Source organism: Mirounga leonina, unplaced genomic scaffold, assembly GCF_011800145.1.
Source record: "Mirounga leonina isolate KUSES-001 unplaced genomic scaffold, KU_Mleo_1.0 Mir_125, whole genome shotgun sequence".
Lineage (NCBI taxonomy): Eukaryota > Metazoa > Chordata > Mammalia > Carnivora > Phocidae > Mirounga > Mirounga leonina.
In genome coordinates this window covers 37,415,661-37,437,674 of record NW_023270305.1, presented here as the reverse complement: position 1 = coordinate 37,437,674, position 22,014 = coordinate 37,415,661, and the positions used below count along the sequence as shown (strand labels likewise).

The 22,014-nt window shown below is 37.1% G+C and overlaps 1 pseudogene; it reads left to right on the top strand.

Moving 5' to 3' along the window:
* The first annotated feature begins 10,312 nt into the window (after positions 1 to 10,312).
* On the top strand, positions 10,313 to 10,891 carry LOC118007539 (annotated as a pseudogene).
* Positions 10,892 to 22,014: the final 11,123 nt, after the last annotated feature.

Below are 22,014 nucleotides of genomic sequence, written 5' to 3'. Positions count from 1 at the left end.
GACGGTTTTCTTCATTCAGTCACCCTTACCTCCTTAAAGTGGGGGTTCAGACAGATTTTGTCAAACTTTGTGTGAGTTATAAGAAAAGTAGCCTCAGGACTCTTTAATAGATTCATTCTTTGTCCATATTAGGAGAGGCAAACTGATGTTAGCTACCAAACTCTTTCTCCTTCCCATCAAATATCTCAGATGCCTTCCTTTTCAACCAGCTAAAATAGTCTGTTTAACCAAGTTGACCAATTGACAACTGAAGATAAGCACTACAGGCAGAACTTCAATATATAGGCATTAGTTATTACCAAAGTTCTTCATAGGATTTATATTTATTCCCTAATGACTGCCTCCTACTCAAGACCCCCAGCTTTGCCCACATTTAGGATTGAAATATGTTTGGGAGTTGCATCAGTTTAAAATTTCAGTTCATGAAATAGGTGGAGAAATAGAGGAAGGGGCACTATAGGGAATAGAAATGGACCGTTATCCCTAGTGTTCTCTTCTGGTTTTGTTTGCTTATTTGTTTTGTTTTGATTTTTTTTTTTCTATTTAGGCAACCTGAAGTTATCTACATCAGTTCTCTTCCTAGCACAAGTGCTAATTTAAAAAGCCCACTACCACAAAGATTCCACATTAAATGTGGTACCTTACCTTTGAAGTGTACAATGGAGGCCTGCTTTGTTCAGCCACCCATTGTATAGGATTTAAGGAGATTTGAAAGGAATTACTTTGTGAGTGTAACAGAGAGGAGTCTTGGTTTCAAGCTAATAAACAGAAGCTGACTGATAAAACAGAAAAGTAGTTAAGATGTTTGAGAAGTTGACATAATGTTTGAATGACTAGAGAACCAAGCTTAAGACTAGGCTTTCAGTTTTCAGTTATCATCTCCCAAAAGGACTATCAGAAAAACCTGTTGATCATGAAAGGCTAAACTCATTAGACCTACAGAAGTAGGGAGAAGACAACCTTGAAAAATTCTTAATAGTATCTCAGAAGGGGGAAGTCAGGGGTAGATATTCCTAGGGTTTTTAGTGTCTGGACTGAATGATTTTAATGCAGACGTCTTAGTAGAATTGCTTTGGATTGGGCATGGCTTATGACACAACAGCTTTGGATTGATAGGCAGAGTGAGGCAAAAAGTCTTAAAGAAATTCTTGAGGAGTAACCTGTTAAGTCTGGCTACAGTATGCTGTTTTAGTTGGTTTCATCAGCTAAAATTTTTTGGAGCAAGAAATTGGTTATTTTTGCTAGTTCTTAGTACTGATTAACAAAGGAACAGAAAGGAATGCTTGATTCCGTATTGCTTATCCCAGGGGCAGGGAAGTATGTCTGTTTAACTGTTTAACCAGGGACAGAAATTTATTTTGGTTTCTATTCTCATAGTATTGATACCCCCAAAAATTGTGCTTCCAAATTGTCCTGATAAAATAAAACTTGTAACAAATAAAACTTGTTTCACCAAGCATTAGAATAAACCGTGTTACTGCCGCATTGCAATTGCTTACGTACTGGAACTATAGAATGTAGGAAATCATTGCTATTACCAAAATCAAATATATCTGCATCTGGCCAAAAAAAAAAATTTCCTTAGAGTTTCTCATTTCTAAATTATAGTCTTGCACAGGGATATCTATCTGATAGACAGAAATGGAGGTTAGCTCGCAAGTTTGTGTCTGAGACAGACAATTCCAAGAGGCAAAGATTTTAGGTTTTCTGGATCTTACTGTAAGGATTTGAACACAAAAGATATGTTTGCTGTCTATAGCAAGGATGTTAAAAATACATAATATCCAGAAAATATGACCAAAAACTATTAAGGTTCATCCCCTGTAGGCCTAATAACAATATACGCTGTTATCCATCCTTTTAAAAAATTACTAATAGCATCAACTACAAAAGCACAAATTGGTTAGTTATAGTACAATTCACCTATTTTGTATAAAAAAAGAAAATAAATAATTTTCTTCATCAAAGTTGAAAAACTCCAATCTCCTCAACTATTGTATCCAACTCTGAGTCTGAATCCCTGGATGATTGCCATTTCTCCTTCAGCCATACCCTCTCATCTTAACTTTGTGTCCCACTTGTAAGCTTTAAAGTTAATGGCACCAACACATGCTATATGAAATAGCTTTAGAAATGAGAGTAAAACAGTATTATTAGCTAAAATGTATAAACATATGCATGATACAGAAAGGAAGAGAATGTGGATATTTCTTTCTGCAAGACCATAGTTGTTGACATTATGGCTTGCCTCTTCATTACCTTTCCACATTCCCTCTGTCCTAAGCTTGCCGGGGTTCTTTGCCTAAAGAGTTGTATTAGTAAGGATAAGGTTAGGCTTCTGTAACAAAAAGATCCAACAGTAAGTTAGTGACTTAAAGATATTAAAACTCTTTCTTTTATGAGAGAGTACTTATGAGAGTATTCATTCACGGTAGCATCTGGCAACATGTGGCTTCCAAGATGCTCCAGTCACTGTCATTTCTGGCTGGCAGGGAGGAAAATGGGGGATATTTGTGGCACAGGATTTCCTTTTAAGCAAATAATGTAAAAGTGAATATATCACTCTTCCTCACATTACTTTGGTAAGAATGATGGCTGGGAAATAATGTTTCTTGCTGCACCATCACACATCCAGAATAAAGGAGAAAATTGTTTTGGGGAGATAACTAACTACTTCTACCACATGAAATGACTCAAAACTTCTCCTTCTCCCTATCCCTGAGCCTGAGAGGCAGAGACCAAGTAAGTGAATTTCTACCAAGATTCAGACTTTCCTCTGAGAGACTGCTCCATTTCCTAGACCAGTGTGGAGGGAGTTAGGATGCCTACATGTTTGGCTCTCACTATGCAATGTGTCTGCCAAGCTATATTTATCAACCATAAAGATGATATTTGCTGCTCCATCTGCAAATAGCATCTCTGTTCCTTTACTTATTCATTGGGCTTTACTTTAAATTATACCAATCTAGTCAAAGCCACAATTACCTGTTGTCTGAACTATCAGAAAGACTTCCTCTTGCCACCCTCCCCATCCTCTATTTGCCCTTTGAATCCATTCCTCATACACAGCTGGAGTGATCTTCTTAAACATTAGTTTGATTATACATTGCTTTGTTCAAAATCTCCCAATGACTTTAGAACACAATTTAAGGGTGACATTCCCACTGAATCTCTTGATGTCATATCCTACTGTACACTTTCTTGTTCTTGTTACTAAACGTGATTTTCCTTATAGCTCTTTCCATTTGCTATTCCTTCTGCCTGGAGTTCCCTATTCACAGATAGCCTGGTAGCTAATTCCCCTACTTCCTTCAAGTCTTTTCTTGAACATGACCTTAACAATGGATTTTACTCTGGCTGCACTGTATAAACTAAGACCTTTCCCATCTCATATCAACATTTTTTAACTTTTGAAATAGTCTTTTAAAAAAATTGCCATGCTAAATTTGAAATTTTATAAAGGTTCCAGGAAAAAAAGTTAAGCAGAAGACAGGGAAGGTAATTTTCACATAGAAAAATCTACAGTGATTTGCTTTTTTTCTATTTGATTTTTTGAAATAGCTGGGATTTTAGTTTTCTACTATTCTTGAGGAAAGTTGTAATTTTTTGGCTATTCTAAAAATAAAGTGATATATAGGTATAGAAATAGATATAGATCGGGCGCCTGGGTGGCTCAGTTGGTTAAGCGACTGCCTTCAGCTCAGGTCATGATCCCAGGGTCCTGGGATCGAGTCCCACATCGGGCTCCCTGCTCTGCGGGAAGCCTGCTTCTCCCTCTCCCACTCCCCCTGCTTGTGTTCCCTCTCTCGCTGTGTCTCTCTCTGTCAAATAAATAAATAAAATCTTTAAAAAAAAAAAAGAAATAGATATAGATCCTCCGGACTCATTTCAGTAGTTACTTTCAGGTAAATAGGGCTTGTGTTTATGTTTGCATTTTACTATGCATATACCTCCTCCTAGGAGAGCAATTTTAATTTGACATAGAATGTGTCTTAGCAGAGGGTTAGATGACATCTTTCTGCCAAAGTTAGTGGTATAATTAAAATGAGTATGAGGCAGATAGATGGCAATTGACTCCCTGTGGTTCCCTCTAATATAGATTTCCTAAATCATGGGCCTTGGTTATGACTACAGTGGTGTGTTGCCTTCTCCCTAACTACCTTCTTCACAATTGCATGCAACATGCAGGGGATGGATTTTGCCTTAACTAGCTGCAGGAAAGCAAGATGTAGTTCAAGGCCTGAGTGCCATTTTGTACACTTTCTTTAACTGAGGATATACAATAAGATGAAAATTTCAAATTCATGGAAGAGGGCAATGGTTCTCCATTTCTAATGAGGTAAGTTTTAGAAAGTAAAGTGACAGAGTTTTCCAAATAAGCTAAATGTACTCATTTAGGTTTGGATATCACAATTTAATGGAATGTTACCCCAACTCAGCTGTGTCATGAAAGCTGTCAACTCTTAACAGAAGACAGAATTGGATGCTGGTAATTGAACATTAGAGCTATAAAGGCAAAATCATAAAGGCACAACACCAAAGTTTAGGTCTTTAGAGAGGAGAAAACTTTGGGTAAGTGACCAAGGAAAAAGTGTGTCTGTATTTACTACAGTTGCACACATATGACCTAAGCCTGAGAATATCCACTCTCGGCTATTTATGAACGACAGAGCAGCATTATCCCTAAGATCCAAAATATGGAAAACAACTTAAAATATGGGTCCAGAGACAAGAGAGAAATAGTGCTGTATTCATGCAATAAAATTATATATAGCAATTAAAACTCATGAATTAGAGCTATATACAACAATATGAATGAATCTCACCAACATAACAAAAAGGAAAATAAATCAGACACAAAAGAATCCCTACTGTATGGCTCCAGTTATAGAAAATTTCAAAATAGGCAAATCTGTAGTGTTGGAAATTTGGATAGTGGTTATCTTTAGGGTGGGTGTAATGTGGTATGATTGAGAAAGGTTATGGATAAGGTTCTGGATTGATGCCAGTGTCTATTTCTTGACTTAGGTGATGTTTACAAGGGTAGTCACTTTAGGTGAATACCTGAATACCTAAAAGGTATTCAATGAACTCTATATTTTTTGCTTTGTTTACTATTCTTTGTGTGTGTTACACTTCAATAAGAAAAAAAAGTTTGTCTTTTTTTAAAAAATAGAATGCATAGTCTATTTGAAAGGACAGGTTAGTAAAGATCTAGCTGATAGAAATTTTATGGTAGCTCTGTTGAACCTCAATTGTTGCTAAACACAAGCTACAATAAATAAATAAGTATTGGCCTCCTAAAGCTACATTAATATAAAATCACACACAGGGGGCATCTCAGTTTTTGACTACAGTCACTTTTGCCTACTAGGAGATGGAAATTCCTATCTTGGAAAGGTTATCTTATAGCTGAGAAAAAATGAACTGTCTTGGATGCAGAAAGTGAGGTCAGCACCGGGAATAGTGTGGAAGGAGACAGCAAGAGTGAGCTGAATTGCTTTGCCTAGAAAAATATCAGGAATGGAATTAGGGTAGTTTAAAACTTGGTGGGTAGGAGAGAAAACTGGAGTGAGACATGCACCGGGGTCTCTGTGTCTTCACAGTTAGTGCACACAGCTCAGTCTCTGTTTCCATCTAGTTTTATATGAAGCAAAGAAAAGGAAACAGCAACTAGAGGCATGGGTTGGTCAGGGCTAGTACAGTAAAAAAAAGCATAAGCAGGAAAATAGAGTGCAAACAGTAATTTAGAATGACATAAGCCTTATCAAAACAACAACAGCAACAAATAAAGCCTAGCAGTACTAAGAGAGAAGTAAGTGGCCCCTCCTTATGTGAGACAGGTTTTGGGCCATTTTGGATACATTTTATAAGTCAGGGTGATTCCAGCAAACTGGAAGTTTTAGAGACATCTGGGATACATAAATATTTGCATAGTATCTCTAACATAATACTTTACATTTCATCCTCCTCAAAATTCTGTAAAGTAGTAAGTAGTTGTTTTATACCTAAAGGTATTGAGACTCAGGTCAGTTAAGTCATCCTTGTCATTCATGCTAAGCAAGTCACTCTTGTCCATGTGTCTCATATGTGATGGAACCAGACATCAAAATTACTCTGTATTCTTTCCACTTCTTTCATTACCTCAAGAAGGTCAATAATTTCCAAAACTAATTTCATGTAAACTAAATTTAGTTATCTTTAACCAAGAATACCATATTTTTTCATTGGATCCAGGTATGGTACAAATTGTTTCATTCTAGCTTTTTTTTTTTAAAGATTTTATTTATTTATTTGACAGAGAGAGACAGCGAGAGAGGGAACACAAGCAGGGGGAGTGGGAGAGGGAGAAGCAGGCTTCCCAGTGAGCAGGGAGCCTGACGCAGGGCTTGATCCCAGGACCCCAGGATCATGACCTGAGCCGAAGGCAGACGCCTAATGACTGAGCCACCCAGGCGTCCCTCATTCTAGCTTTTTTGAGAATATCTTAAGTTTGATATTCAGAAAACTCAGAAAACAATAAAAAAGGAAAGGAAGGGAAAGGAAAGGAAAGGAAATTCATTTATTATTCTCATAATTCAGAGATATTTTATAAATGTGAATAGAATAGACTATCAATCTAGGTCTCAGCTTCCATAGTACAGTTCTAAGAGAGCAAGAAATAGTGAAATTTATTGCTAAAATTATGTTACTGAGAACAGCAGTCCTTTATTTTAAATGTTAAATTGTTTAAGCATACAGATCCCCATGGAAGTAGTAACACATCAGTGAGCAGGCACCTTAGTAATGAGGGACTCAAGAATTCTTTAGGAACAATGTCCAGGCTTTGGAATGAAACAGACTTGGGTCAAGAGAGTGTTAGAAGGCCAGCCCTGCCATGTACTATCTACCTTAAATTGTGGTGCTGTTTCCTTAGTTATAAAAGACGAATAATACCTAATTAGTAGAATTGTTGTGAAGATTTAAGTTTATAATGTACTCAAGCACCCTAGCACAATACCTGGTATATGAGAAGTACTCAATAAATAATACTTAAAATTGAACAAAATCATGATGGTGTTAGGTTCTCTGGGTTGGTAAACTATAGCTTGCAGAAGAAATCTGGCCAACCACTTGCTTTTGTAGATGAAGTTTTATTAGAACACAACCAAGTCTTTTGTTTATGCATTGTCTATGGCTGTTTTCAAATTACAACAGCAGAGCTGAGTAGCTGTGATATAAAGACAATATGGTCCACAAAGCTGAAAATATTTACTATCTGGCTTCTTACAGAAAAAAATTTATTTCTAGGGTATAAGGAAAAAACTTTGGCAGCTAGACCCTGAAAATATCATCCTTTGATGTTAGAATTTTTCCTATAAAAGGGACATTGCTGCATAAAAGATCAATTTTTATTACCCCAGTTTGTATAAATTATTAAATTTAGAAATAGTAATAATTATTTTCTCTGGCCAGACTTCTTTCAAATATTGGCACTAGCATAAGAAGTTCAGACATTAGTTTGAATAATCAAGCAAAGTCATTATTATTACTGAAAAGAACCCAAACCTACTAAACATGTAAAATAATAATATAGGGCTTTCTATAAAAACCATGAGCTTTGTGATTAGACTATCTGATCATTATTAGCAAAAAGTGCATTATGAAAATAGGTTATTATCTTTTGTTCACATAAAAACATTTAAAAATATAAAAATTTTAAGAACCAAATTTTATCATTACTATTTAATAATAGTATTAACAAAAATTAAGTGTTTACTATTTGTCAGTCTCAAAGTTATGTAGTAATCTCTAATCCAGTCTATTATTATTCTGAGAGATGGAATACAATTTAATATTTTCTTGATGTATTTTTATATTTTCTGAGTTTTTCTCATCTGTCTTTAATAATTTATTTTTTTTTATTCTTATGTTAATCCCCATACATTACATCATTAGTTCTAGATGAAGTGTTCCATGATTCATTGTTTGTGCATAACACCCAGTGCTCCATGCAGAATGTGCCCTCCTCAATACCCACCACCAGGCTAACCCATCCTCCCACCCCTCTCCCCTCTAGAACCCTCAGTTTGTTTTTCAGAGTCCATCGTCTCTCATGGTTCATCCACCCCTCCGATTTCCCCTGCTTCATTCTTCCCCTCCCGCTACCTTCTTCTTCTTTTTTTTTTTCTTAACATATATTGCATTATTTGTTTCAGAGGTACAGATCTGAGATTCAACAGTCTTGCACAATTCACAGCACTTACCAGAGCACATACCCTCCCCAGTGTCTATCACCCAGTCACCCCATCCCTCCCACCCCACCCCCCACTCCAACAACACTCAGTTTGTTTCCTGCGATTAAGAATTCCTAATATCAGTGAGGTCATATGATACATGTCTTTCTCTGTTTGACTTATTTCACTCAACATAATACCCTCCAGTTCCATCCACGTCGTTGCAAATGGCAAGATCTCATTCCTTTTGATGGCTGCATAATATTCCATTGTATATATATACCACATCTTCTTTATCCAGTCATCTGTCGATGGACATCTTGGCTCTTTCCACAGTTTGGCTATTGTGGACATTGCTGCTATAAACATCGGGGTGCACGTACCCCTTCGGATCCCTACTTTTGTATCTTTGGGGTAAATACCCAGTAGTGCAATTGCTGGATCATATGGTAGCTCTATTTTCAACTTATCAAACTTTGTACAACTGAAAAGGAAGACAAATCTAGCTACCTAAACTTATTTAAATTATACCTGCTTCAACCCCGGTCATTGAGAAGTTGGGGGGCAATGCTTTAAAGACAGTCAAAGATAAAAATAAGGGAGAAAGGAGACCAGAAATGGAGTTAACCACTGATGAAAGAAGAAGAGATAGAATGAAAATAAATAGCCTAAAGAAGCAGAAAATAAGCTAAATCATCATCATTGCTAAGCTAAGAAGGCCCCATGCAATTAAAAAAAAAAGGATTAGAGGTCATACACTATCTCAAGGCAATAATAATAATAATAAGTAGAACAGGGAAGGAAATGAAAACAGAATTCATACAAATCATAGTGAATTTGAAGAAGAGAGCCATGAAAATATATTTGGCTTCATCAATAGGTACAGTGAGAAGCTAAATGAAGGTAGAAGAAAAGATTGTCAGAAATCATTTTAGTAAGAACATGATTGATACAACAATTTGAAGTGGAAAGGGAAATATATTATTTTCCATGTTTGTATTCCAAAGAGAACTGTCATATGGCTAGAAGAATGGAATGCAAGATATGTAAAATATAATTGAGAATAACTCTTATATTCCACACATGTGAGAGAGGAATGAAAGGAAGGTGGACAAATTATATAAAGCATCATCAAAACTTTACCATTCTAAAGAAATTTCATGTGATTTCTTAGGATTTGACAAGGAAGAGGTTTACATGAGATGAGCCAGTAGCTAACAGAAAAATATTATCAAATCCACACTGATAAACCAAGAAAAGTGAAAGCAAAACTAATGTAGGGGACTGTCATTACCTTTAGCACTGAGAATCCCACTAAAATCTTCAGGCCTGGACAAACCCTTGGTAGTCCGGCCCTACCAGAGAAACCGAGGTAATAGCCATATTCCATCTCAGCAAGGAGATCCCTTCAGCAAGTCATCTGCCCATTAACAGAGAATGTTAATCCACAAAACACCTTTCCTTAATGCCCGAATATACAGGTGGAAAAACTCTCTTATGTACAAAGGCAAGAGGAATAAAAATCCCATGGGCATCTCCTTCTGCCCATAGTTATTCTGGATGAGGAAGAAAGAGAAATTGACAGGGAAAGCCAGTGATTAAGATGGAAAAGATCTTCAGCAAGGGCCTTTTCAAGCACCATTGGAAAGATTTGAGTTTCTTCCTGCCAGCCTTGAGGGGAAGCACACATACACACACACACACACACACACACGCACACGCACGTATATGCTTTTATTATGATTATTTGCTTTTGACAGAGAAAGGGATTGACAAAGAGATTAAATAACTTGTCCCCCTTTCACAATTATTATAATCAGAATCAGAATTTGAATTAGGTCCACCTGGTTCCAAAAGCATGTATCCTTAATTGCTCTGCAATCTGTCAAAAGAAACAACAAAAAAGATACTTTTGCTTTGAAAACAGGGAGTTTTGGACAATTGACAGCGTTTAAAAGAAAGAAACTTAAGTTTTTCCACCCACTGCCCTTAACCTCCCCACCCCACCCCAGTGCCACTCTGGCTGCACTGCGCTTTTGTAGAGCTCCTGGCTCCTGCTAAGCTAGAGCCACAGTTTTCTCTCTCCAGCCACCCTCATGATCATCTACTGGGACCTCATCAGCCATGATGAGATGTTCTCCAACATTTACAAGATCTGAGAGATCATGGACAGGCTGGGGCTGGAGGTGGAGTGGAAGATGGTCAGTAGGACAGAGGGTAACATTGATGACTCACTCGTTGGTGGAAATGCCTCCACTGAAGGCCCCAAGGGTGAAGGTATGGAAAGCGCAGTAATCACTGGTGTTGATATTTATTGTGAGCCATTACTTGCAGGAGACCACCTTCACAAAAGAAGCCTATAAGAGGTACATCAAAGATTACATGAAATCAATCAAAGGGAGACAGAGACCAGAAAGCATAATGACAGGGGCTACAGAAAAGATCAAGCACATGTCCTTGCTAATTTCAAAAACTACCAGTTCTTTATTGGTGAAAACATGAATCCAGATAGCATGGTTGCTTTGGTGGACTACTGAGAGGATAGTGTGACTCCATGTATGATTTTCTTTAAGGGTGGTTTAGAAAAATGCAAAAATGTTAACGAATTTGGCTATTACTTTGGATGTGTCACTTGTTGTCACATCCACACAACACCAGGACTTAGATGGGACTAATACCTTCTTGAGCTCTTCATTTATTCTGTCCTTGACTTATGTGGAGAAGAGGCATTGTTTTTAAGAAAACAAAATGTCGTGTAGGTTGTCTAAAAATAAAATGTATTTAATCTCAAAAAAGAAAGAAAGAATCTTAGGGAAAAACCTCCCTGAGGAACCTTAGGCTTCTTTATAAAATATTAGTGTTAATGGTACTTAGTAATTCATTTTCTAAAGGCTAAAATGAGGAGTTTTAATACTTTTATTTTGTGAGAGGTAGTAGTTATTACTTGTTGGAGAATATGAAAACTAGTATAGTTTAAAAAAAATAGAAGCATTCAGGAAAGTAATGAATTCTAATTCAACAGGGTATGCCAGGCATGTACTAATAGGGTTCATTCTATTTCCTGCACTCAGGAATGATTAAATATCTGGCCAGTATTATGTAAACTTTATGTTTTCAATGAAACATTTTTTAAAAGATTTTATTTATTTATTGAGAGAGAGAGAGAGCGCAAGCAAGAGCAAGAGCAGGGGGAAGAGGCAGGGGGGAGGGGTGGAGGGAGAGGGAGAAGCCGACTCCCCTTGAGCAGGGAGCCCAATATATGGGACTCCCATTTCAGAACCCTGGGATCATGACCTAAGCCAAAGGCAGACACTTGATCCACTGAGCCACCCAGGTGCCCTTCAATCAAATACTTTTTAACCTACAATCTTCAGTGCTATATTTACCACACTAGGTAGATGAAAACAAGACATTTGTTTTTGCCTGGAAAAAGCTTATAACTTAGTTAAGAATAAAACCTACTTGAGAAAAACCTGAAGAGCAATTTTAAATTAACAATATATGCAAAATAAAGCAATCAGAACATGTAATATAGTCAATATACTAATTGAAAAAATTACCTTCAAAACAAACATGGCATAATTATCAGTATCATGTGAAATACCACAATACTATATTCTGGTCACCAATTCAATGAGATGCCACAAAATGAATGGAAAAGAAGACTGACCAGTTTATGTTTTGGTTCAAGCATAACAAGTTCTAGAACTCAAGAGATATAATGAGGAAAACTAGTGATTTAACTCCTAAAGAGCAAACCAGTTTTATTTGTTATGCTAAAACTTAATTTCTTACTTCACTTCATGTCCCTGTGATACACTCATCTTATCTAACCTCCAGCTCTTTAGACAATCACATTGTATTTTTGCTTTTTGTTCACATTCACTTGAACATATTTCCATAAATGGTTATTTCCCTGAGAAAGCTTAACTTCCTAATGCTTATTAAATAAAGCTCAGTCTAACTTTTTCATTACCAGAACTTTGAGAGGTGTAATGAGGATTCTGAGTAAAATCAATTGTGTGCTGGATGTACAATTATTCGGATCTTTAGCATATATGCAATAAGTAAATAAGAAAAGTCTTGCTGTGAAGGGACTCAAAATAAATGATGGAACTGCAGTTGAGGAAGCAGATTATTTCTCACCAGGTGTTGTGGGACTATAGAACCACACTGTAGTTTTTTTGTTTTGTTTTGTTTTTTTACTGCATATTCTCTGAAACAATTGGAAAATGCCCCAGGAATAACATTAAGACCAATAGTTTATGCCACACAAATCATTAAACCATAAGCAACTTCATTAAGTAGCTTCCCATTGGTAGCCTGAACCAAAACAGCTGGACTGATGGTTGGATATTGAAGAAAAAATAAAATTCCTTTTGCAGTCTTCTCTCAGATTTATAATGAGTTCCTTTATTTAAAGTGACCGGAGGAAAACAGGCCAGCCTAATTAATGCTAACAATTGGGGTCGGAGAAAATTCGCATCAGATGTTTGCTGCTTTAAAAGTGCCCTGGATGGTTTATGATAATAATTAACAAAAATAATAATAACATAGCTAGTATTTACTGCTTACTTACTAAGTGCCAAACACTATTCACTATTCTCAATGTTTTATTTCTATTAACTCATTTAATGTTCATGAAAACTCTGTAAATAGTATCAGGCCTGGGGTACCTGGGTGGCTCAGTCAGTTCATTGTCTGACTCTTGATTTCAGCTCGGGTCAGGCCAGCGTCAGGCTCCATACTCAGCACAGAGTCTGCTTGAGATTCTCTGCCTCTCCCTTATTACCTCTGCCCCTCCCCCCACTCTATCTCTTGCTTTCTCACTCTCTCTCTCTAAAATAATAAAATAAATAAAATCTTAAAAAATTATCGGGGCTGACTGTATAATTTGAGTGGCTCAGTGCAAAATAGAAACGCAGAGTCCTTTGTTTAAGAAGGATGAAAAAAATGTGTTTTCTTTCTTTAACAGTCTCTTTCTCTGTCATGGAGTTTTTTTTATTTGTTATTTAATGTTGGACTCCCTTGTACATGGGGAATCAAGCCTGAATATTATCCTCCTTTTAAAGATGTGGCAACTGAGGACAATGAATACAAAACTTTCACTGGACGTAATAGCTGGTTTAGAGAGGGGCACATGAGCCAGTGGAACATGATAAGACTTTGTTGGGAATCCTGGGAAGAAGATTCTCTTTTCTCACTGGACTTGAACATCAGAGGATATGAGGTGTGTAGCTATTGCCACTATCATCCTTCCATGTGAGGCTGAGTCTAAAAGCAATGAAGTAGGAGACAAAACCAAAAGAAGGCAGCGGAAATTGTACATGTGAGATATTTTGAATTCCTTTTTTTTTTTAAGATTTTATTTATTTATTTGACAGAGAGAGACACAGCGAGAGAGGGAACACAAGCAGGGGGAATGGGAGAAGGAGAACACGAGCAGGGAGCCTGATGCGGGGCTTGATCCCAGGACCCTGAGATCATGACCCGAGCCGAAGGCAGATGCTTAACAACTGAGCCACCCAGGCGCCCCTTGAATTCCTGGTCAAGATACACCTTGCTTCGGATTTCCCAGTTATATTAGTCCATAAATTCCATGTGAGGTTGATTCTAGCTTTAGGTAAGTTCTAGGTCTGTCTGAGGTAGAAAATCGTCCCCTCCCTCATAAAAATTGTGCAGATCTTAACCTCCAGAACCTGTGGATATGTCAGGTGCGATTAAGATAGAGACCTTAAAATCAGGAGATTTTCCTGGATTATCCAGGTGGGCCCAAAGTAATAACAAGGGTCCATATAAGAGGGAAAGGGAGGCAGGAGGCTCAGTCATAGAAGGAGTTGTGATGACTGATACAGAGGTTGGAATGATGTGGGGCTATGAGCCAAAGAATTCAAGTAGCCTCTAGAAACTGGAAAAGGCAAGGAAATGGATTTTTCCCTAGAATCTCTAAAAGGAACCCTGCTGATGTATTTCAGACTTCTGACCTCCAGAACTCTAAAGTAATAAATTTGTGTTGTTTCAAGCCACTAAGTTTGTGATAATTTGTTATAGCAACAATAGGAAACTAATATAACATCTCTTGCAGAAAGAGTCCTGACACACATTTATACCAGGATACAGATTAGAAAGTCATGATTTTTTTAAATATGAAAGAAAAAAGTGGAGAACTTTCTGTCAGTAATTGAAACATAAATGTGTTTTTCTTTTTCTATGTTCTCCTGTCAAAATACACTTCCAGGAAGATGGTTATCAATTGCCATTTCACTATTAGTATTTGATTATAATTTTGCCCAATACTCAAGCTTTTTTCTGTTCTGAAGAATTTATTGTTAGTACCACTTTCAGAACAAGCTGTGATATCTAGTGATACAGTCACTTAGATACTAAACTTTCAGGAACAGACTCATTAAAACATGTATGCTCAACTTTTCTTTTACTCCCTGCACTCCTAAGGAATACTGCACATACCAGAAACAGTGAATTTCAAGCATGTGGGCCTGCTCCCTTCCTGCTCCCATTGTGAATCTCATCATTAGCAATAAATGCTTTATTGTGGTCTTGGCATCAACATGAGAGCAGAGAGGTGTAGAGCCCTATCTCTGTTAACTTGGCTACAGAAGAAAAAATTCAGGATATGTGCGTACTTGGAATCTTATCTTGAGTGTTAACTTAAGTTTCCTGCTGGTAATATCTGAAGGATTACTGCTAGGAATATATTTGCATGAAGGATGCAGAAGACTGCTGATAAAAAAGTCATCCTCAGGGAAGGAGCTCCCTATGTCTTGCTTGAGGAGAGAGGCAGTCCTAATGATAGCATGGGATGTTTCATTCAGTTTTGTTCTCTGGTCCATCCCCATGGGTTGGGATCTGGTTCTGTAAACGAAGAAGCTGCAACTCCAAAAAGAATGAAATGGCATTAAATGTTTTCAGAGGAAATAAACATGAGAAAGTACTAATATAAACTGGCACATTGGTACTGCCACTAAAGAGTTCAGTCTTCAGCAGAGAGCCTTGTAACACTCATCTCTGATACACTGATGGCTGAAGTGCTTCTGCCCCAGCCAGGATGGAACCCAGCTTCTAGGAGGAAAGTGGGGTGGAAAACCACTGGGATGCCCAGTGCACACAGCTCCAACAACAGCAGAAGCTAAGATAAGACAGTGAAACAAAGAAGCCAAATTCTGTCCTTGAGAGGACATGGTGGGGGAGGGGGGATAACTTTAAGATTTCAGCAGTTTTTAATGGGAAATAGAGCCAAATATATATATATAGCCTGCTACTCTTCATGCGGCTTGAGTTTTTCTTCTAAGGACCAAATGTGTGTTTTTGTCCTTTCTTCTAATTTACCTTCCCATATGCCTACAAACAGCCCAAGCCCTACCCCAACCTTGAAACTCTCTGATATATGTACATAGGCACACCCTTTTATTTGAGTCCTTGAATTTTAGTCATTCATACTTTATTTATTATTTCAAGGAGGACTTATTACAAATAGTAGTAGCAGCACAAGAATAAACTATGATAACCAAGGCAAAGAGTGGCTTCCACTCTAAGGGTAGGAATGGGTAAACCTTGTTCATAGTAAGGCAAGAGAATTTATCCAAACTCAGAGATACTTTATACATTTCAAGGCAGAGGGAGAAAGTGGCAGTGAATAGGCATGTGTTGCTGAAGGCTGGTTGGTGATAGTGAGAAAGAAGGGCAGGAAATATTAGTTAATATTTTTCCATGTGTAAGCCAAATGTGTTGTTAGTAATAATGAGTTAACACTCTTGCTCAGTCAGAGATCCCATAGAAGCACAGCATGAGGCCTCTAAGGCCATGTCTACTAGAAGCAAAGTGATATCTTATCAGTCAAGGAGGAATAGAGATCCAAGAACCAACAATGTCTGAGGACTTAACATGGTGCCCATTCCTCTCTTGTTTGTTAGTAAAATTTTCCTTTCATATATCACAGGTACTTAAAGATAGTTTAAAAGGGAAAAGATAGATTAAAAGGAAACAAGAAGCAAGGAAGGAAGAAAACCAAGATGACTTTAAAGTTCCCCTCATCTTAACTAAACTTTAGGCAGGCTCTTTTGACTGTAGGCCTCTGACCTCACTTTTCTTAGAGCATTTACTTAAGAAAACTTGTAATTGTAAATTCTTCCTCTTGCCTCTTTGAAATATAAATTGTCTGCAACTCAGGTAATGTTTTTTTCAAGGTCCTGATAGCCATCCTTTTGAAACATAATCATCAAGAAGAATAGGGCCCATATCTCTTAGTTTCTGAGGGAGAGTGGGAGCTGAACTTTGATGAGGGATAATTAACAAATACAGGTAGCCTAATCACATTGGCCAACCTCCCCACTAATGTTCTCCAGTACTTTTCCATTAGCTCATCCCAGCATTTAAAAATCCTCCCATTTTTTGTTTCAGCAAAGTTGAATTAAATCTTTCTCTCCTACTGAAATAGTCCTGACCTCTATTATAGTCTTGAATAAAGTCTTCCTGGCTTTTTAACTGGTCTGGTGCATTTTTTCTTTTACACAGGAAGGAAGTATTCTAATTCAAAATTTGGAGGTCTGGGGTCACACTTTCCATAACTTTGGCTCTGTTCTTAGCTCTGTGTATTCATTCTGTTCTTATCTAATTGAAATGTTGCCTGAGTTTAGTTCCACCTATTTCTCTTAAATGCTAAGAGAGCTGCATCTTTAGAGTGATTACAAGAAATAGAATTAGACCCAGGAAACCTCTCAACCAGGCAGAGCCTTGTGGCCTCTCTTTTGTTTGCCTTTTCCCAAGCTGTCTGCCTGGCCATCAACCCCCTTATATTCATTTCTTCAGTAAGTATTTATTGAGCAGTTGCTGTATGCCATGTGCTACGAGAAACCTCATGTATTGTCTCCCAAATCCTAAATAATTTCACACAATGGTACATACTTTTCAAAATTAGAATATTTTGTAACCCCTCAGAGAGACATGTGGAGACATGTGTTTTTTATAAAGGTAATATTTTTTTAAAATTTGCTTTATCAAAGTATGACTGACATATAATAAGCTGTACATATTTAATGAATACAACTCAGTGAGTTTGGAAATATGTATACATCCGTGAAACTATCACTACCATCAAGGCCATAAACATACACATCATCTCCAAAAGTTTCCTCCCATCCTCATTATTATTATCATTTATTTTTGTGTGTGTGGAAAGAGCAGTTAACATAAAATCTACCTTCTTAATCAATTTTAATTATACAACACAGTATTGTTAGTGTTGGGAGGAAAATTTTTCCTCTGGCATTCAAGATTCTTCTGACTGGTAAAGAATTAAATTGATGTGAGATAGAGTAACAGGAGTTAATCAAATTTAATTACATACTTATGAGGAATGCACATAAACATGAAAGATTCCAAAGACAGTCAGGCAAAATGAGGTATATATTTCATTCTGGATTAAGAAGAAGGGGGTGGTGTTCCAGGGCCACAAAAGGAAGAAAGGCAATTCACAGAAAGAATGAAAGAGTATGGTACACAGATGTTTGCTGGGCCATTCAGAAACAATAGTACTAGAGAGGACTTTGATCCAACAGGCCTTTCTGGGTTACTCCCTGTCTACCATACTAGTTCATATTATACTATAGTTATTTATGGTGATAGCTCCCTTTCTGAAACAAGTTCTCTATCTAAATTTTTTTAGGTACTTGGGGGTGGGGGAGGCAAAAATAAGTTTCTTGAGTCTTCTGTTCTTTAAAAAGAATCAGCCTAAAATAATCCACATGCCAAAGAGATACATTTTGGTGTGGCAAATTTTATTATATTATAATAGCTGTAGGCACTATGATGTATAGTAGATCTCCAGAGCATTTTTTTTACCCCACCTCCCTTGAACTTATTTATCTTGTATAACTGAAATTTTATACTCTTTGACAGTCACCTCTCCATTTTCCCCTCCCTCCAGCTATTGGCAACCACCATTATACTCTCTGCCTCTGAACTTGACTATTTTAGATTCCATACATAAATGAGATCATACAGTATTTGTTTTCTCTGGTCAGGCTTATTCATTTAACATAATGTTGTCTAGGTCCATCCATGTTGTCACAAATAGCATTATTTTCTTCTTCTTTAAGGCTGAATAATATTCCATTGTATGTATATACCATATCTTGGCTATTGTGGATAATGCTGTAGTGAACATGGGAGTGCAGACACCTCTTTGAGATCCTGATTTCAATTCCTAAAGTAATACACTCTTAATTTAAAGGAGTGACATCAACTTGTTAATAAAATCAAGAGGTGCCTCTATTTGAGAGGCAGTTTGCATAAAATACCTACCTAGAAAATACTGTTTATACAACTATGTGCTCAATCTTCCCCACCAGTAAAAGATATTATGATGCATTATTAAAGATGTCTACATTACTGACAAAGGATCTAGAAGCATTCTCCTATAATGCCCCACTCTTTTGAATTTATTCCTCTTATTTTCTATGACAAGGAAATGGGAGTGGTTATCAGCTTGGCATTTTGTTGATTAAATCAAGTTTCCACAGGAATGCAAGTCAAAAATATTTTCCCCCAAAGAAAACCTTCAATAGCCTATCATTCATGTTTAAGGAGAGAAATAAAGAAGAGAAAAATATAAAACTACATTTTATAAGAGGAAGATAAAATTCCATTGTGTTCAAGTATTTCAAGCATAAAACCTTCTGAAATCCACTGTCATCTAATCACTCTGCTCTATAGGAGTAAACTGTTCCCTGTTTGAAAAGTAATTAACTCTTTCAGACCTCAAAGGAAAGGACAGTGTTGTTTATCACTCATCTTCTGGATTAGGCTTGACGAGTTTAGGGCTCTAATACATCCAGTTATCCCTCTTTGGGGTTGTTTTCTATCCTTAAGAGAGCATTTTGATGTTTTATGACACCTTATCCAAGGAAAAGAAGAAAATATATTGTAAATATTTGGGTGTTTCACAAAGATAGTATCTCTGTGGTTTTAGCAAATGGCTTTGGCAAGCTTCCTCACATAATGACTGTACTCTAGCACAAATACAAAACCCACAGTACCAAGGGCAGTGGAGCAAGAACTTTCTAGTTGTATAATGAATCCCATCTATTGTTGAAACTCTTTTAGGAACTAAATAAAACAATCTTTTTAACATTTTTTTTAAAGATTTTATTTATTTATTTGACAGAGACAGAGATAGCGAGAGCAGGAACACAAGCAGGGGGAGTGGGAGAGGGAGAAGCAGGCTCTCCGCAGAGCAGGGAGCCTGATGCGGGACTCGATCCCAGGACCCTGGGATCATGACCTGAGCCGAAGGCAGACGCTTAACGACTGAGCCACCCAGGCGCCCCTTTTTAACATTTTTATATCTTGTTATTACAAGCTATTGCAGCATCAATAAATAGGTAAGAAAGCAGTTTAATATAATAATTAAGATCATGGAATATGGAGTAATAGGTATCTGAGATTACATCCTGCTTATCATTTAATTCTTGTGTGACCTTGGGTAAGTAAGTCTCTAAGACTGTTTTATCATCCATAAAAGATAGCTATAAAAACCCACTTCAGAGTATTATTCAAAGAATCGAGGGTACACTTAGCACAGTGTCTGACACATTGTTGTATTATATAATTGAAAACTCTCATTATTATGTTGATCAGGTAAAGTTGATCTGAGGTTGTCATACCATCATGAGAGAAACGCAGGATTGGAAAACAAGGCAGGCCATTATCTTATTAGTAATAATACTGAACTTCACAGGAAAGCCATTTTGAGGTAGAATGGGCTCTAGAGTTCAGGTCCCTCCTGGGTATCAGTTCTGTCATTGAGGAAGTTAGGAAATCAACGAGTCTAATCTGATAATAATAGAAACACGTGACTGATCTTGAAAAAATATACTCACTTCAAGGCAAGGTGAAGCCTCATCACTTAGGAATGTTAACAAAAACAGCCAGAACAAACATATGAATTACAAGGGAAAAGAATCAAAACAATAATACTCAATTTATATATAATATAAATTGTTAAAAATTTATAAATATATAATGTTTTCTTTACCTTGGCAACATGAGTTTGAACAGATGGTGGAGGATAGATTGAAAATTGATGGCTCAAAAGAATAGCATAGCTGGACTTTGTGGGTAACAGATAAGAAAATCAGGTCTTCTATAGTCTCAAAAGTAAGTTTTTATTGCCATGCCTCTACCCAAAGGGCAGGATCCCTTTAAGACCAAAAAAGTCTTGAACCATAAGATGTGTTAGTGTAACTCATCTCAGAGGAAACCTTAAAAGACAGTTCAGGATAGCAGTTAAGAAGAGCACAGGCTCATATACCAAACTTGCTTAGGTCTGGTCCTCGCTGTAACACTTACTGGCTACATGACTTTGGACAAGTTTCCATTCCTCTCTGGTTCTGTTTCCTCATTTTTAAATATTAGGAACATAAATGGAGAAACACCAATCCCAAGTGGTTTTTTTTGTACTGAATGGGTTAATATAAGAACTCTTAGAACAGTACCTGACACATAGTAAATGTTTAGTTATTTTTATCTTTTGGTTTTTCTTTATCTTGGCAGCTTGTCAATATGGATTTCCTGGCCACCAAGCAACCACAACTAACTGATCACACAATTTTCACTTCCTTTTTACCTGCAACAGTGAACAACTCAGACCTTCCTCCGAAACCTTCAATAATTCTCAGATAAGAAGTTCTTGACTTCTTCCATAACCACATTCCTCTTTGGTTCATGTCCTGCCAGTGTCCAGACTTATCTTCAAGTTCTCATGGGTTGGAATTAGCCAGTCAACTAAACTAATCTCCTATCTATGAGCTCAAATCACCTATATCTCTCATCTTCAACTACCTAGGCTTCATGATGTGTCCACTTGACCAAACTGTACTAGCCTCTATCCAATACAGCCTGAAAATATTCACTCATTTGGTAAGCACTTATTGAATGAGGAAACAGACTCAGACTAGATGCTGGGAAATCAGAGGACAATGAGCCTCTGAGTGCTGGCTAAGAAAGTGGGCAGCTGATACTTGATAGGGCTCAGGGCAAGTGCCCCAAAATATGCCACTTTTGATTATTTTGAATTAAAGTAACTTAGGAAACAGCTCAATAAGGATACTCGGACCCTCCTTTGTCTCTCTTGAAACAGGACCTAAATCTCCTATGTGAAGGCTACTCTCCCTGTACCAGAAAGTAGAGAGATATCCTTATCACTAGAAATAAAAAATTGGAGCTGAGAAGACTATATAAACAAATCTTGTTACTTCTTCACTAATTTACTATCCCAAGCCCAAACTTCTTTATCTTGTCAGTTCTTTACAAATTTATTGGTTTTATTTTGTGTAAAAGGTATAAAAGCTGCCTGCTTTGGTCACTTTTTTGAGTCCCAAAATTTGGGGGCTCCCATAAATACAAAACTAAATTTATCTTATGTCAATTTAATTATTAGACCATCCAAATAGCCTTGAAGAGAAGAAAGGAAAAGTTTTCCTCCCCTACACATTAGATGTATATACACATTAGATGAATTGCATAGCCCAGCCTCATAATACTTCCAGAGTTACATCTCTACGTAGAGTGAAACTTCCTGGTTCACATCTCCTGCTTCTTAGGAGGCCATGCTCTGCATAGCATGACTTTGGATCCTTGGGCACAAGTGATTACCCAGAGACTGGATCTAGCCCAAGGGAAGACAATCCACAGTGTAATTAAAAAAAAAAAATAGGTGATCTATGTCATGTAATAGAAATTATTTGGGCCAACAATAGACTCGTTTATAAATCTGAACCAA